This window comes from Hemiscyllium ocellatum, chromosome 26 (genome assembly GCF_020745735.1).
Source record: "Hemiscyllium ocellatum isolate sHemOce1 chromosome 26, sHemOce1.pat.X.cur, whole genome shotgun sequence".
Taxonomy (NCBI): domain Eukaryota; kingdom Metazoa; phylum Chordata; class Chondrichthyes; order Orectolobiformes; family Hemiscylliidae; genus Hemiscyllium; species Hemiscyllium ocellatum.
In genome coordinates, this window is record NC_083426.1 from 5,760,417 (window position 1) to 5,774,856 (window position 14,440).

The window sequence follows — 14,440 nt, forward strand, 5'->3', positions numbered from 1 at the left end:
TGTCAGTGACAGGATGTTGTTGGCAGACAACTCAGTGACAGCAATGCCATTGAATGTCAAGGGAAGTTGGTTAAATCTCTCTTGATAGAGATAGTTATTGTACAGCACTTATATTACTTGTTTGGGAGAAGATTTGTAGCTCAGGTGCTCGTTGTTGTGGTTCTGTTCGCCGAGCTGTGAGTTTTTGTTGCAAATGTTTCGTCCCCTTTCTAGGTGACATCCTCAGTGCTTGGGAGCCTCCTGTGAATCGCTTCTGTCATGTTTCCTTCGGCATTTATACTGGTTTGAATCTGCCGCTTCCGGTTGTCAGTTGAAACAACATGAATTCGACTGGGACAACACTGCTATTATAGCGCAAGCCAAACAGAGAACAGCTAGGGAATTCCTAGAGGCATGGCATTCATCCACTGATTCTATCAACAAACACATCGACCTAGACCCTATATACCGGCCACTGCAGCGGACAGCAACTGACAACCGGGAGCGGCAGAGACAAGCCACTATAAATGCCAAAGGAAACATGACAGAAGCGCTTCACAGGAGGCTCCCAAGCACTGAGGATGTCACCTAGAAAGGGGACGAAATGTTTGCAACAAAAACTCCCAGCTCGGCGAACAGAACCACAACAACTTATATTACTGTTTATCAGCCCAAGCTTAACATTGCGTTGACTCACTTAGGCTTTGAGTTTCTGCTGAAGGTAATTTTCATGAATGCGAATAGAAAATCTGCCCTGAGAAATTGTAACAACTCCTTTAACATCTCTTTTCACCTGTCATAGAGTCATTGAGTTGTATAGCACAGAAACAGACCCTGCGGTCCAACTTGTCAATGCCGACCAGATATCCCAACCCAATTTAGTCCCACCTGTCAGCACCCAGCCCATATCCCTCCAAACCCTTCCTATTCATAGATCCATCCAGATGCTTTTTAAATGCTGTAATTGAACCAGCCTCCACCACATCCTCTGGCAGCTCATTCCATACACGTACCATCCTCTGAGTGAAAAAGTTGCCCCTTAGGTCTCTTTTATATCTTTCCCCTCTCACCCTAAACCTATGCCCTCTAGTTCTGGACTTCCCGACCCCAGGGAAAATACTTTGTCTAGTTATCCTATCCATGCCCTTCATGATTTTATAAACCTCTATGAGGTCACCCCTCAGCCTCCAATGCTCCAGGGAAAACAGCCCCAGCCTGTTCAGCCTCTCCCTATAGCTCCAACCCTGGCAACATCCTTGTAAATCTTGTCTGAACACTTTCAAAATCATTCCTTGAGATACTCAGAAGAAATATCTTCATGCAGTTCTATCTGAAGGAGGGATTACCAACAAAAATAAACATTCTTAATCAGGGTTTTAATTTGAAAACAACTCCTGCATTGCCCATATTGACAGGATTGCAATGTCCATCAGAAGTATCTTGACCTTGCTGTGTTGCAAGTATCACAGAAAACATAAGAGTGAGCTGTTTTGGACTGGACTTACTGATATTTAAAATTTCTTCATTTTTTACACTGGCTCAGCAAATTCAATCTGGATTGTAGTGATACAACAAATGCAAACTCAACCCCTTCATATTTCTACAAAACAGAATTGCGGATGTTGGAAGTCTGAAATAAAAACAGAAATTGCTGGAGAACATCAGCAGCTCTGATAGCATCAGGGGAGAAGATCTGTCACTGGGTTCAAAGTGGTAACGCTTTCTCTCTCCACCAAGACTGCCAGACCTGCTGAGGTTCTCCAGCAACTCCAAATTCTGTCCCTTTCAAGTTGTATTTTGTCTGCATGCTTTCTTCCTTTTTATCCTTTAATTGTAGGAAAATGGCAGGATTGGGTTGTGTGGAGAGATGGAGGAGACTAGGCCTGGCTCTGAATGAAGGATGATTTCATTGAAACTTATACCCTGTCAGAATTTTATCTGCCAGTAATGTGATGTGGTGGTTCAGTGGTTAGCACTGCTGCCTCACAGCACCAGGGACTCAAGTTTGATTCCAGCCGTGGGAAGCTGTCTGTGTGGAGTGTGCACCTTCTCCCAGGGTCCGGGTGGGTTTTCTTGCACAGACCAAAGATGCCTAGGCCTGTTGCATTGGCCATGGGAAATGCAGGGTTACAGGGATATGGTAAGGGGGTGAATCTGGGTGGGATGCTCTATGGAGAGTTGGGATGGGCTGAATGGCCTGCTTCCACACTGTGGGAGTTCCGAAAAGGTTTTCCCCAGGTTGGTGAGCCTTGAATCAGGTGGCATCGTCTTGGATAAGAGATGGGCACTTAAGTTCGAGATGAGGAGGAGTTCCTTCACTCAGAAGGTGGTGAGATTTTGTAACTCTCTCCTCCCGAGGGATGTGGAAGCTCGGTGCCTGATCAAGAGAGAAATTGATAAATATCTGGAGAATCATGACCTTAGGCGATATGGAGGTAGTGCAGGAAAGAGACGTGGATGTAAATGATTAACCATGATCTAATTGAATGCTGGAACAGATTTGATGGACTGAATAGCCTCCTCCTGATCTAATTTTCCCAAATCGAGCAATTTCCTTACAAGAGGATCCTGGGATTGTATTCATTGGAGTTTAGAAGACTAAGGGGAGACTTAATAGAGACGTACAAGATAATACATAGCTTAGAAAGGGTGGAGGCTAGGAAATTGTTTCCGTTAGGCGAGGAGACTAGGACCCGTGGACACAGCCTTAGAATTAGAGGGGGTCAATTCAGAACAGAAATGTGGAGACATTTCTTCAGCCAGAGGGTGGTGGGCCTGTGGAATTCATTGCCACGGAGTGCAGTGGAGGCCGGGACGCCAAATGTCTTCAAGGCAGAGATTGATAGATTCTTGTTGTCTCGAGGAATTAAGGGCTACGGGGAGAACGCTGTTAAGTGGAGTTGAAATGCCCATCAGCCATGATTGAATAGCAGAGTGGACTCGATGGGCCGAATGGCCTTACTTCCACTCCTATGTCTTATGGTCTTATGGTCTTAAGACTTCTAACTTGACTTGGATTTGCATTCTGTAGAGTGAGAATGGGGATATCAGTTACTTGCCCTGGGCAGAAGTCCTGGGAAATCTTACCCATTTTGGCTATTTGAGTGAAGGGGCTCTTTCCTCTTAAGAAGGGAAAAATGTGAATCAGATTATAAAATGACTAAGGAGTTTGATAAGGTGAATATAGAAAAATTGTTTCACTTTTATTGAGTCCAGAATAAGGTTAACATAAGGTCATCACTCACACATCAAATCAAGAATTAGGGAGGATTTTAAAAAATTTATTCTTGAGACAAGGACATCATTGGCTCGACCAGCATTCATTGCCCAACCCTAATTTCCCAGAGGGCAGTAAAGAGTCAACCCCATTGCTGTGGGTCTGGAGTCACATGCAGGCCAGACCAGGTAAGGATGGCAGCTTCCTTCCTTTTAGGAAAGCGTTAGTGAGCCAGATGGGTCTCTCCATGCTATCAGCAAGGGTTTTATTCTCAGTGGTGGATTTACATTTCCAGAATTTTTATTGGATTCAAATTCCTCCCTCTGCCATGGTGGGTTCAAAGCCATGTTCCCAGAACATTACCTCGATCTCTGGATTAACAGTCTAGTGATTATACCACTAGACCACTGCCTCCCTCTTTCTGGAAGAGTTGATGGGATTGTGGAAAATACTCTCACATCGAGTGATTGATACAGGGAGCTGGAGGGTTTAGAATCATAGAATCCCTCCAGTGCAGAAAGTGGCCATTCAGCCCACTGGGCCTGCACAGACCCTCTGAAGAGCGTCTCATCCAGACCTAGCCCCTCACCCCATAACCCCACGTAGCGTTTTTCCCATGGTTAATCCATCTAACCTGCACATCACTGGACACAATGGACAACTTTTGTTTTAGCATGTATCTTTGGACCATGGGAGGAAATCGGAGCACCCAGAGGAAACCGACGCAGACATGAGGAGAATGTGGAGGCTTTGGTACATACACAAGGTAGAAGGGATGCGAAGGACATAGGAAGTAAGGTTGGAAGAGATAACTAGAGTGGGTGTTGGTTGTGTGAAAAATACCAGTAAACCAGCGCAGACCAGTTCCCATGAAAGGTCTGTTTTGAGAGTTGTGAAGATTTTTCTTTACTCACTTATGGAACCTGATTATCTCTGGCTGGCCAGCATTTATTGCCCATCCCCAGATGCCCTTGAACTGAGTGGCTTGCTCAGGCCATTTCAGAGGGCAATTAAGAATCATGCTGCAATGGGTCTGGTGTCACATGTAGGCCAGACCAAGTGAGGATGGCAGATTCCCTTCCCTGAAGGATATTAGTGAGCCAGCTGAGTTTTTCTAACAATCGGCAAAGGTTTTATACCCATCAGTAGATTTTTAATTCCAGACTTTTTTTGCTTTAAACTTTTTTTAGGGAGGTGAACATGCCCACATCTACATCAATGGAACAGAAGTTGAGAGGGTCGAGAGCATCAAGTTCCTAGGAGTAACAATAATTGACCTGTCCTGGACTTACCATGTAGGTGCGGTGGTCAAGTAGGCAGAACAACGCCTCTTCTTCCTCAGGCGGCTCAGGAAATTCGACATGTCCATAAGGACACTCACCAACTTTTACAGATGCACCATAGAAAGTATACTGTTCAGGTGTATAACAGCCTGGTATGGCAACTGCTCTGCCCAGGACCATAAGAAACTGCAGAAGGTGATATGCACAGCCCTGACCATCACAGTAGCCAGCCTCCCATCCATGGACTCCATTTACACTTCCCGTTGACATGGAAAGGCTGCCGACATTATCAAAGACCCATCCCACCCCAGTAATGCTCTCCTAAGATCTCTTCCAGAAGATACAAAAACCTGAATACATGCACCAGCAGGTTCAGGGACAGCTTCTTCCCGGTTGTTATTCGACAGATGCATGGACTCTCTGACGTCAAATAATGTTGATCTTGTTAATCTTGATCTTGCTTTGTGCCCCTTCTGTGCAGTGTAACCTACATGCCTCACTTTATCAAAGCACTTTACGATCTCTATGTCTTTGCTTACTGTGATCTATCTGTAATGCTCACAAACAAAGCTTTTCACTGTACTCACGGACAAGTGACTACAATAAATCAAATCAGATCAAATCATCGGACGCCATCATCTGCCATAGCATTATTCAAACCCAGGTCCCCAGAACATTAGCTGAGTTTCTGGATTAATAGTTCAGTGATATTACCACTAGGCCTTTCCCATAGTTGGGATTCTACTCATTAGAGTTTAGAATAATGAGAGGTGATCTCATTGAAACATATAGGATTCCTCAAGACAAGGCCAATGCTGAGAGGATGTTTCACCTGGTGGGAGGGTCTAGGACCAGAGGATACAATCTTGGAATGAAGGGGCACCAAATTAATATTGAGATGAGGAGGAATTTCTTCCCTTCTCTTTGCAACTTCTTGGCAGAGAGAGCTGTGGGGACAGAGTCCTTGTGTATATTTAAGACTGAGATGGATAGATTCTTGATCAGTCAGGGAATCAAGGGTTACAGGGAAAGGGCAGGTGAGGAATGTTGAGTCAAACACGATCTTACTGAATGGCCTACTCCTGTTCCTATTTCTTATGGTCTGACTATGGAGTTTAAGTCAACAAAATTCCAATGAGTCACCATGTGGTGGCAGTCTAGTCTGTCAATTGGAAATTGTACTTGTGGAGAAGTTGCTTGAACCAGGGTAAGTTTGCTGTCATGTTCGTTAACCGTCTTTCTGCATTCTGTAGCTTGGCAGCATGTAGCTGTGCATGTTGATAGGAGTTCAAGCTGATCATGGCTCAATGAACGCAGCCAAAGGTCTGGGGCCTCAGAGAATGAAGGTTCCAAGAAAGGATCTCCAGAAGCAGTGAGCTTTCAAGAATAAGAAACAAACAGGCAATGACAGAAAAGGGCACAGGATGAATTAGCATCAAATCAGATATGGGAAAAGAAATAAAGAGGAGCAATTTTAATTCAATTACGCATTTTTGGTTCCTGAATAAATTCACAAAATCAATCAGTTTTAACACTGACCCTCAGATTCATCAACTTTGTTTCCTGATCTTATTAAGCTGAGCCATTACTGTTCAGGATTTGTACTTCGAGATCTCTTGGTTACTTTACCCCATTTAGATTTGTATTTTTGAAATAATATTTAAACTTTATTTTTAACCTGACTGTAATGCCACACACAGGGCTGGGTTGAAATTGTTTCCCCTACTCCTCCTAAGTATTGAACAATTTGCTATCGCCGTTAGAAATTGTGCTTTTGACACCAACATAAGTATTTTCTAATCAACCTGTTCAGGACTGTTGTGCCAAACCTCTGGAGCAGGTAGGGCTTGAAGCCAGGCCTCCTGACTCAGAGATAGGAACACTACCACTGCACCAAGCACTAACATCTATGTCAATAATATAAATTGTAAAACAACAGTAAGTCTAGCAATGATGCTTGTTTAACTGCCCTTGCAGCTATCTGGCACTCTGAACAGCCACACTTTAACTCCCTACTTCCTAACTTGCGGCAAATTAGTTCGTTTAAGCGCTACCGCGATAGTTTTGATAATTTTCAAAGTGACGTGTGTGCAGCATAATAGTTACATTAAAACCTGGCCTAATTATGCAGAGACATGAGTTCAACTCCTGTGATGACAACTTATAATTCACTCAACAAATCTAATCTAATTAGTTTGTACCAGTGATACCAACCACAGAACTATCAGATTCTTTTTTTAAAAGACAAATGCCCCTATATGGTTCACAAATGACCCTTAGAGAGTGTATTTCTAGTCTAAATGTGATTGCAGATGGAGTAATGTACTTGACTATTAAAAATCCCCTGAAATGGCCTTGTAAGTCTTTCAGTCGTAATCAAGGCAGTATCTCACAGTAACCTTCCCAAGGACTTCCCAGGTGATTGAATCTGTGAGGGACAAACATTTGAGAGCACTGTACTTAAGAGTGAAATAATTTTTAGAAGTTGTTTGTAAAAGTTAGACACAGAAATCTCCCACCTAGAGTACATTTTGTGCCCTTGCCACCCTCAGTGCTTTCTCCAAGTGTTGTTCAACACGGAGGTGTACTGATTCATCAGCCCACAAATGTTGTACCCAGCAGAAATGCCCACATATTTAACTGAAGCCATGAGACTTCATGAGATGCAGAGTCAACGTTGAGGACTCCCAGGGCAACTCCTTCCCAACTGCATCCCACTGTGTAGCCCCCCCTCTGCTGGATCTGTCCTGCCAGTGGGACAGGACTTTTCCGGGGGTGGTGATGGTGGTGTCTGGGACATTATCTATAAGGTATGATTCTGTCAGTATGAATATATCAGGCTGTTGTTTGACTAGTCTGGGAGACAGCTCTCCCAGTTTTGACACTAACTTCCAGATGTTAGTGAGGGGGACTGTGCACAGTCAACAGAACTGTTTCTGCCGCCTTCTTTTCTGGTGTTTAGGTTGATGCCAGATGATCTGTCTGATTTCATTTCTTTGTTGAGACTTTGTATTGATGGATATAACTGAATGGCTTGCTGGGCCATTTCAAAGGGCTGTGTGTCTGGAGTCACATATAGGCCAAACCAGGTAAGGAAGGCAGATTTCCTTCTCTAAAGAGGATTAGTGAGCCAAATAGATTTTTACAACAATTGACAAAGGTTTCATTGGCATCAGGAACATTTTAATCCCAGATGATTTTATCAAATTCAAATTCCACCATCTGCCCAGGGTCTCTGGAAGATTTCCTGAGGCTCTGGATTAATAGTTTTGAGATAATATCAGTGGACCATAACCTCCCTATTAAAAAGTTAAGATCATGAAACTCTAAAAGGTTAACAAATGGCAAGGTAAGATTACAAAGCAGAAGATGGGTTGCTTAGCTGGAGACACAATGTCTCAACTGTTCACAAGTGTAGTCCCATGCGTCATTTTTTAAACATTTCTGGGATGGAAGGGACTAGCAATTCTTACCTAACTATTGTGGCCCTGGAGCAAGTGGTGATGGGCTGCCATCTTGAACCGCTGCAGTCCATTTAGTGACGGTACAACCCCAATGCTGTTAGAGAGGGACTTCCAGGATTTTGACTCAGCGACACCGAAGGAACAATGATACATTTCCATGTCAGGATGGTGATTAGCTTTGGGGCTGGAGCTCTGAATTGAAAATCTATCATCTACCACGGGCATCCTGAAAACCACGACAAGAGTTGTGGTGCTTTCACTAAACCTATTTCCCTCTGGTACAGAATATGACAGGAACAACATGTGAACTCTTGGGTACAGTTATACAGTTATCTCATGTTAGTTATCAATGCAGACACCTGGACTCACAGTGAGATAATGTGTATTCTCTGCTTACATTCTATTCCTAAGAAATAGATTCAAAATTGTTGGCCTTTTTAAAGAATAAATTCTATCAGTGAATGTGAACTTGAGGTTGTTGGATTGTTGGACCAATGTTCTTTAATGATAGGTTGCTTTCAGCATCGTGTACCCACTCTTAGGTCCTGTAATCACTTACTCAGCTTCTCTTCTGTCCTGGCTTACTATCAGTAATACCCTTGTCTACATATCTCTTTCATATATATATATATATATATATATATATATCTGGGCTCCACCTCCAAATACCTGCATACCATTCCCCCAGACACCACTTTTGGCATAAATATTATTTTTCCCAGCTGCTATCAGCTCTACTGAAAAGTAACTGGATTTGAATCATTAAGTCTGTTTTCCCCCAACAGATGCTGGCAGACCTGTTGAATTTCTCCAGCAATTTCTGCATTTGATTCAATTTTCAACATCCACAGTTGATTGTTTTATTCTTTAATGATGATTGGAAGGAATAACAGGAATGCAGAGTACTAGGCTAATGGTAAGATTCTTGGTAGTGTAGATGAGCAGTAAGATCTCGGTGTCTAGGTACATTGATCCTTAAAAATTGCCACCCGGGTTGATAGGGTTATTAAGAAGGCAAACGGTGTGTTAGCGTTTATTGGTAGAGTTTCAAAACCATGCGGTCATGCTGCAGCTGGTGCGGCCACACTTGGAGTATTGCATACAGTTCTGGTCACTGCCTTATCAGAAGGATGTGGAAGCTTTGGAAAGGGTTCAGAGGAGATTTACTAGGATGTTGCCTGGTATGGAGGGAAGGTCTTATGAAGAAAGGCTGAGGGACTTGAGGCTGCTTTCGTTAAAGAGAAAAAGGTTGAGAGTTGACTTAATTGAGACCTATAAGATAATCAGAGGGTTAGATAGGGTGGACAGTGAGAGCCTTTTTCCAAGGATGGTGATGACTAGCATGAGAGGACAGCTTTAAATTGAGGGGTGATAGATATACGACAGATATCAGAGGTAGTTTCCTTAATCATAGAGTAGTAGGGGCGTAGACCTTACTGCCTGCAACAGTAACAGACTCGCCAACTTTAAGGGCATTTAAATGGGCATTGGATAAACTTATGGATGAAAATGGAATAGTGTAGGTTAGATGGGCTTCAGATTGGTTTCACAAGTTAGCACAACATTGAGGGCTAAACGGCCTGTACTATGCTATAATGTTCTATATCCTTTAGGTGAGGAAATTTACCATCCTGACCTGGTCTGTGCCTATGTATGACTCCTGTGCTACATCATTACGGTTGCCTCCTAACTGCTCTCTGTTACGGTAAACTACTTGGGTTGCTGGAGAAGACTGTCTCTCAGGGCAACGAGAGACTACTGGCCTTGCACCATCACACCCTGAGAACGAATTTTTATCCCACATTGTGGGATGTTGCTGAACTACCTCAGAGTCATCTTTTACTTACTTAAAGCTAGTACACACTCAATGCAGTGAGACTGACGTATTGTAATACAAGACACGGTACAAGATGAGAAAGCATCAGCTTGCTGTCTTTTCTCAGCAACTCTTTCTTTCTGGTACAGGAGAAAATGTTATTTTACTTTGCATTTCTTGCAAAATTTCCTGATTCGTTGAGATAAAATGTTTTGACAAAACTTGCCCTGTTTTCCTGCAATGCTCATGAATGAGATACAGGAATTCTGACCTAGATTCACAGTTTACGACTCAACTGTCTACCTGCTCTTCTCTAATTCTGACACCCCCCACCTTGATTGGCTGCGATGGGGCTGGGCAATCGACCCACACGAGACTCCCTGAGCTGGTGTTCTCCTCCCAGCTCTGAAACGGCAGGCAAGCTCCAGGTGGGACAGAGGAAGCGCCTCAGGGATACCCTCAAGGCCTCACAGGGGAAGTGCAACATTCCCATCGCCACCTGGGAATCACTGGCTCGAGATCGTACAAAGTGGGAGCATCCGGGAAGGCGTCGAGCTCCTTGAGATTTCCTGTTGGGAAAAAGTGGAAGCCGGGGGAAAACAGCTCAAGGAGTGCGCTATCTCACCAAACCCTTCTGCTCCCCGAGACCCCTTTCCGCTTTAAGATGTTCTTTACAGTCTACCTCATGTTATTCTCATTTTGGGCTTAGTATCAAATCTCATGTGATAAAACTCCTGTGAATCATTGTGGGATGCTTTACTACATTAAGATTTTTTTTAATAATCATAATGTGTCAGCTCTGCTGAAATCAGGTTCAAGTTTGAGGAGAGGTTTGAGAACAATTTTATTAACTATTATCCTTATAACCACCAATGTTCTTGAGTCATACCGCATGGAAACAGACTCTTCCGACCAGTCCATGCCAACCATGTTTCCAAATTAAACTAGTCCCATCTGCCAGCGTTTGACCCAAATCCATCCAAAGCTTTCTTAATCATGAACGTATCCAAATGACTTTTAAATATTGTAACTGTATCCACATCCACCACTTCCTCAGGAAGTTCATTCCACATCCCACACCACCCTCTGTGTAAAAAGGGTTGCCCCTCATGTCCTTTTTAAAGCTGTCTTCTGTCACCTTAAAAATATGCCTCAAGTTTTGAACTTCTCCAACCTAGGGAAAAGACTCTTGCTATTCACCTTATCTATGCCCCTCATGATTTTATAAATGTCTATAAGGTCACCCCTCAATTTAAACAAATATTTTGCACTGGTCTTCATCCAATGATGGGGAAAAGAACTTGGATTAAGTTGGGCCTAGAACACCACCCTGAGGCAGTCCTGTCGAGATGTCCTGAAGCTGAAAAGACTGAATTGGGTTGGCACAGTGGCTCAGTGGTTAGCACTGCTGCCTCACAGCTCCAGGGACCTGGGTTCGATTCCAGCCTCGGGCGACTGTCTGTGTGGAGTTTGTACATTCTCCCTGTGTCCGCGTGGGTTACCTCCGGGTGCTCCAGTTTCCTCCCACAAAGATGTGCAGGTTAGGTGAATTGGCCGTGCTAAATTGCCCACAGTGTCCAGGGATGTGTAGGCATTGGTCAGGGATAAGTATAATGTAGGGGAATGGATCTGGGTGGGTTACTCTTTGGTGGGTCATAGAGCCTGTTTCCACACTGTAAGGATTCTATGAACAACCACAGCCATCCAGAAGAAAGTGAGGACTAGAGATCAGAGTCAAAAAGTGTGGCATTGGAAAAGCACCACAGGTTAGGCAGCATCTGAGGAGCAGGAGAGTCAACATATCGGCATAAGCCCGATTCCTGATGAAGGGCTTTTGGCCGAAATGTCAACTTGCCTGCTCCTCGGAAGCTACCTGACCTGCTGTGCTTTTCCAGCACCACACCTTTTGAACCCAAACTGTCTTCCTATGTGTCAGGTACAACTCTGACCAGTGGAGACCTTTCCTCTTAATTTCCATTGCCTTTAGTTTTGCTAGGGTTCCTTGATGCCACACTTGGTCAAATGTCCCACCTCTGCAATTCAGCTCTTTTGTCCATGTTTGAACCAAGGCTGTAATGAGGTCAGGAGCTGAGTGGGCCCTGGCAGGACCTAAACTGGGCATCACTGAGCAGGTTATTGCTGAGCAAGTGCTGCTTGATAGAAATATTGATGACACCTTCCATTATGATGATTATGCATAGACTAACGGAACGGTAATTAGCCGGGTTGAATTTGTCCTGAAAACAAAACATGCTGGAAATCTCAGTGGGTCAGGCAACATCAGTGGACAGAGATCTTTATCAGAGCTGAATTATCCACCTGCCTGATCTGCTGTGAATTCCAACATTTGTCATTCTGCAGTAAGTTTGTTCTGTTTTTTTCTATAAGACATACCTGGGCAATTCTCCATATTACTCACTTAAAATTGAGATGGTAAAGAACTTCTCTCTGGTGCTCTCTATCCCAGAGAATTTTGGAGGGTAGATCACTAAAAGTATTTAAGGAGGAGGTATAAAGATTTTTGAAATATTGGGGAACTGGCTAAGAGGAACTGACAGAAAGCAGAGTAGAAGCCTGTGGTAAATCAGAGAAGATCTTATTGTATTTCAGGGCAAGCTTTGGGGAATGGTTTATTTCTGCTCCTATTTATTGTGATCTTTTGTTCCCTCCTGTCTATCAAACAACAGTTCACCGTTGCTTTCTGATGTCTGATTTTTCACAAGTATCATATCCTTGGAGCCATGGGCTTCTAAATAGCCATTGGAATATTATTTCTAGAAAGATAACTTACTAAAGCCTATTGAAAGAAGACTGTATGCACAACATCATCGGCGTTTCCCTCTCCAATCCACTCCTTACCTCATGAAATATTCTATTAAATTTGTCAGACTCACCTCCAGCTATTGGATTTATCTCCGATCCCCTTCCCAAACTGCAGTGTAACAGTTTTAACCGTTTCATTGGATTTCTTTTATCATCTCTATTATTGCTTTAAGGAGCTCTATAAAGCTGGCCTTGATGAAATCTTGTCTCTTTAACTACTTAGGAAAACTTTGCCAATAGTTTACCAATTAATGAAAGGTTAAAAGCTAGAAGCATAGAATATTTGTGGGCAGCATGGTGGCACAGTGGTTAGCACTGCTGTCTCACAGCGCCTGAGACCCGGGTTCAATTCCTGACTCAGGCGACTGACTGTGTGGAGTTTGCACGTTCTCCCCGTGTCAGCGTGGGTTTCCTCCGGGTGCTCCGGTTTCCTCCCACAGTCCAAAGATGTGCGGGTCAGGTGAATTGGCCATGCTAAATTGCCCGTAGTGTTAGGTAAGGGGTAAACGTAGGGGTATGGGTGGGTTGCGCTTTGGCGGGTCGGTGTGGACTTGTTGGGCCGAAGGGCCTGTTTCCACACTGTAAGTAATCTAATCTAATTAGGGCCCAGGAGACCATTGGTTCATGAGGCCTGTGCCAATTCTTGAAAAGACCTATCCAATTAGTCACACTTCCCTGCTATTTGTCTATAGCCTTGCAAAGGTCTTCACTTCAAGTACTTATCTAATGGAAGGACTATGAGAGAATTCACTTGTGGAAAACTTTATATCATTCAGAAACCAGAAAGCTTGTTGATGGCATTAACTATCTAGGTAGTCTGTCCACACAGATTCCTTCTCTAAATAAATGCCACAAATAGCTTAAACAGTCAGAACTTTTCTGAAAGCAGAAGGGAAAGGTCTGTGATGATTATGTGAATCTGTTTCATTAGTTTTAGACCGTTGTGACAAAGAGGTGGCACAATACAATGCAGATGGACTCCTCTGTGCTGCAAACTGTTAGACTTCTAAAGTATTTTTAATCACCTATTTGATATGTTATAATACATCTTTACAGCAGGTGAGACTTGAACCTGGGCATTCTAACCCAGAGATAGGGACACTACTACTGCAACACAAAACCCTTACTCCTACAGTTCTAAACTTCCTGGGATTGAAATGTCATGTAAACTACTTGGAGACAGTATGTTTAGGGCTGGTGCCCCAAGATCAACAGCGATGTAAGGTAACTTCATTCATTGTGCCTTTCTTGGATTGACATTTAACAATGCTGCATGGACCAAGAACATCCAACATAGAAAGGGGAGAAAAGCAACAAAGTGGAGATTACTGCATCCTTACAGGTAATGTTATAGGGGCCACGATTTGAAGATGGCTTTTTTGGATGTGTAATCATTTTCCAAAATGTACTGAATCAATTTTTCAGCCAATTCTTTGTGTTGTCAGACTTATCTGCTGGTAGATTTGAAACTATTTCCTTTCAAATTTCTATTATTTCCTATTTATTTCTGTTTTTCCTTCTCAAATTTCAAAGTGTTTGTTAAGCACTTCTGCACAACCCAAAATATCTTAATTAATCCCTCATAATCCAGTGTCATTCATTCATTGTGTAGACAAGTGAACCACTCAGCACTTTGGCCTCCTTCGGGGAAGATCTGCTGGAATTGTTTAAACTAACCTTTCCACCCTGTCATCTCCTAGTGGAGATTGTTTGCTTCATCAATGACCATTGTATGGTCAAAGGGACGTTGACTGACAAAGCAGTCTGGTTCCAAATACAGCAAGTCCTGCACAATATCCCGGCTCAGGCTATTTTTTACTTTATTCATTCATGGGATGAGGATGGTCCTGGTTAGGCC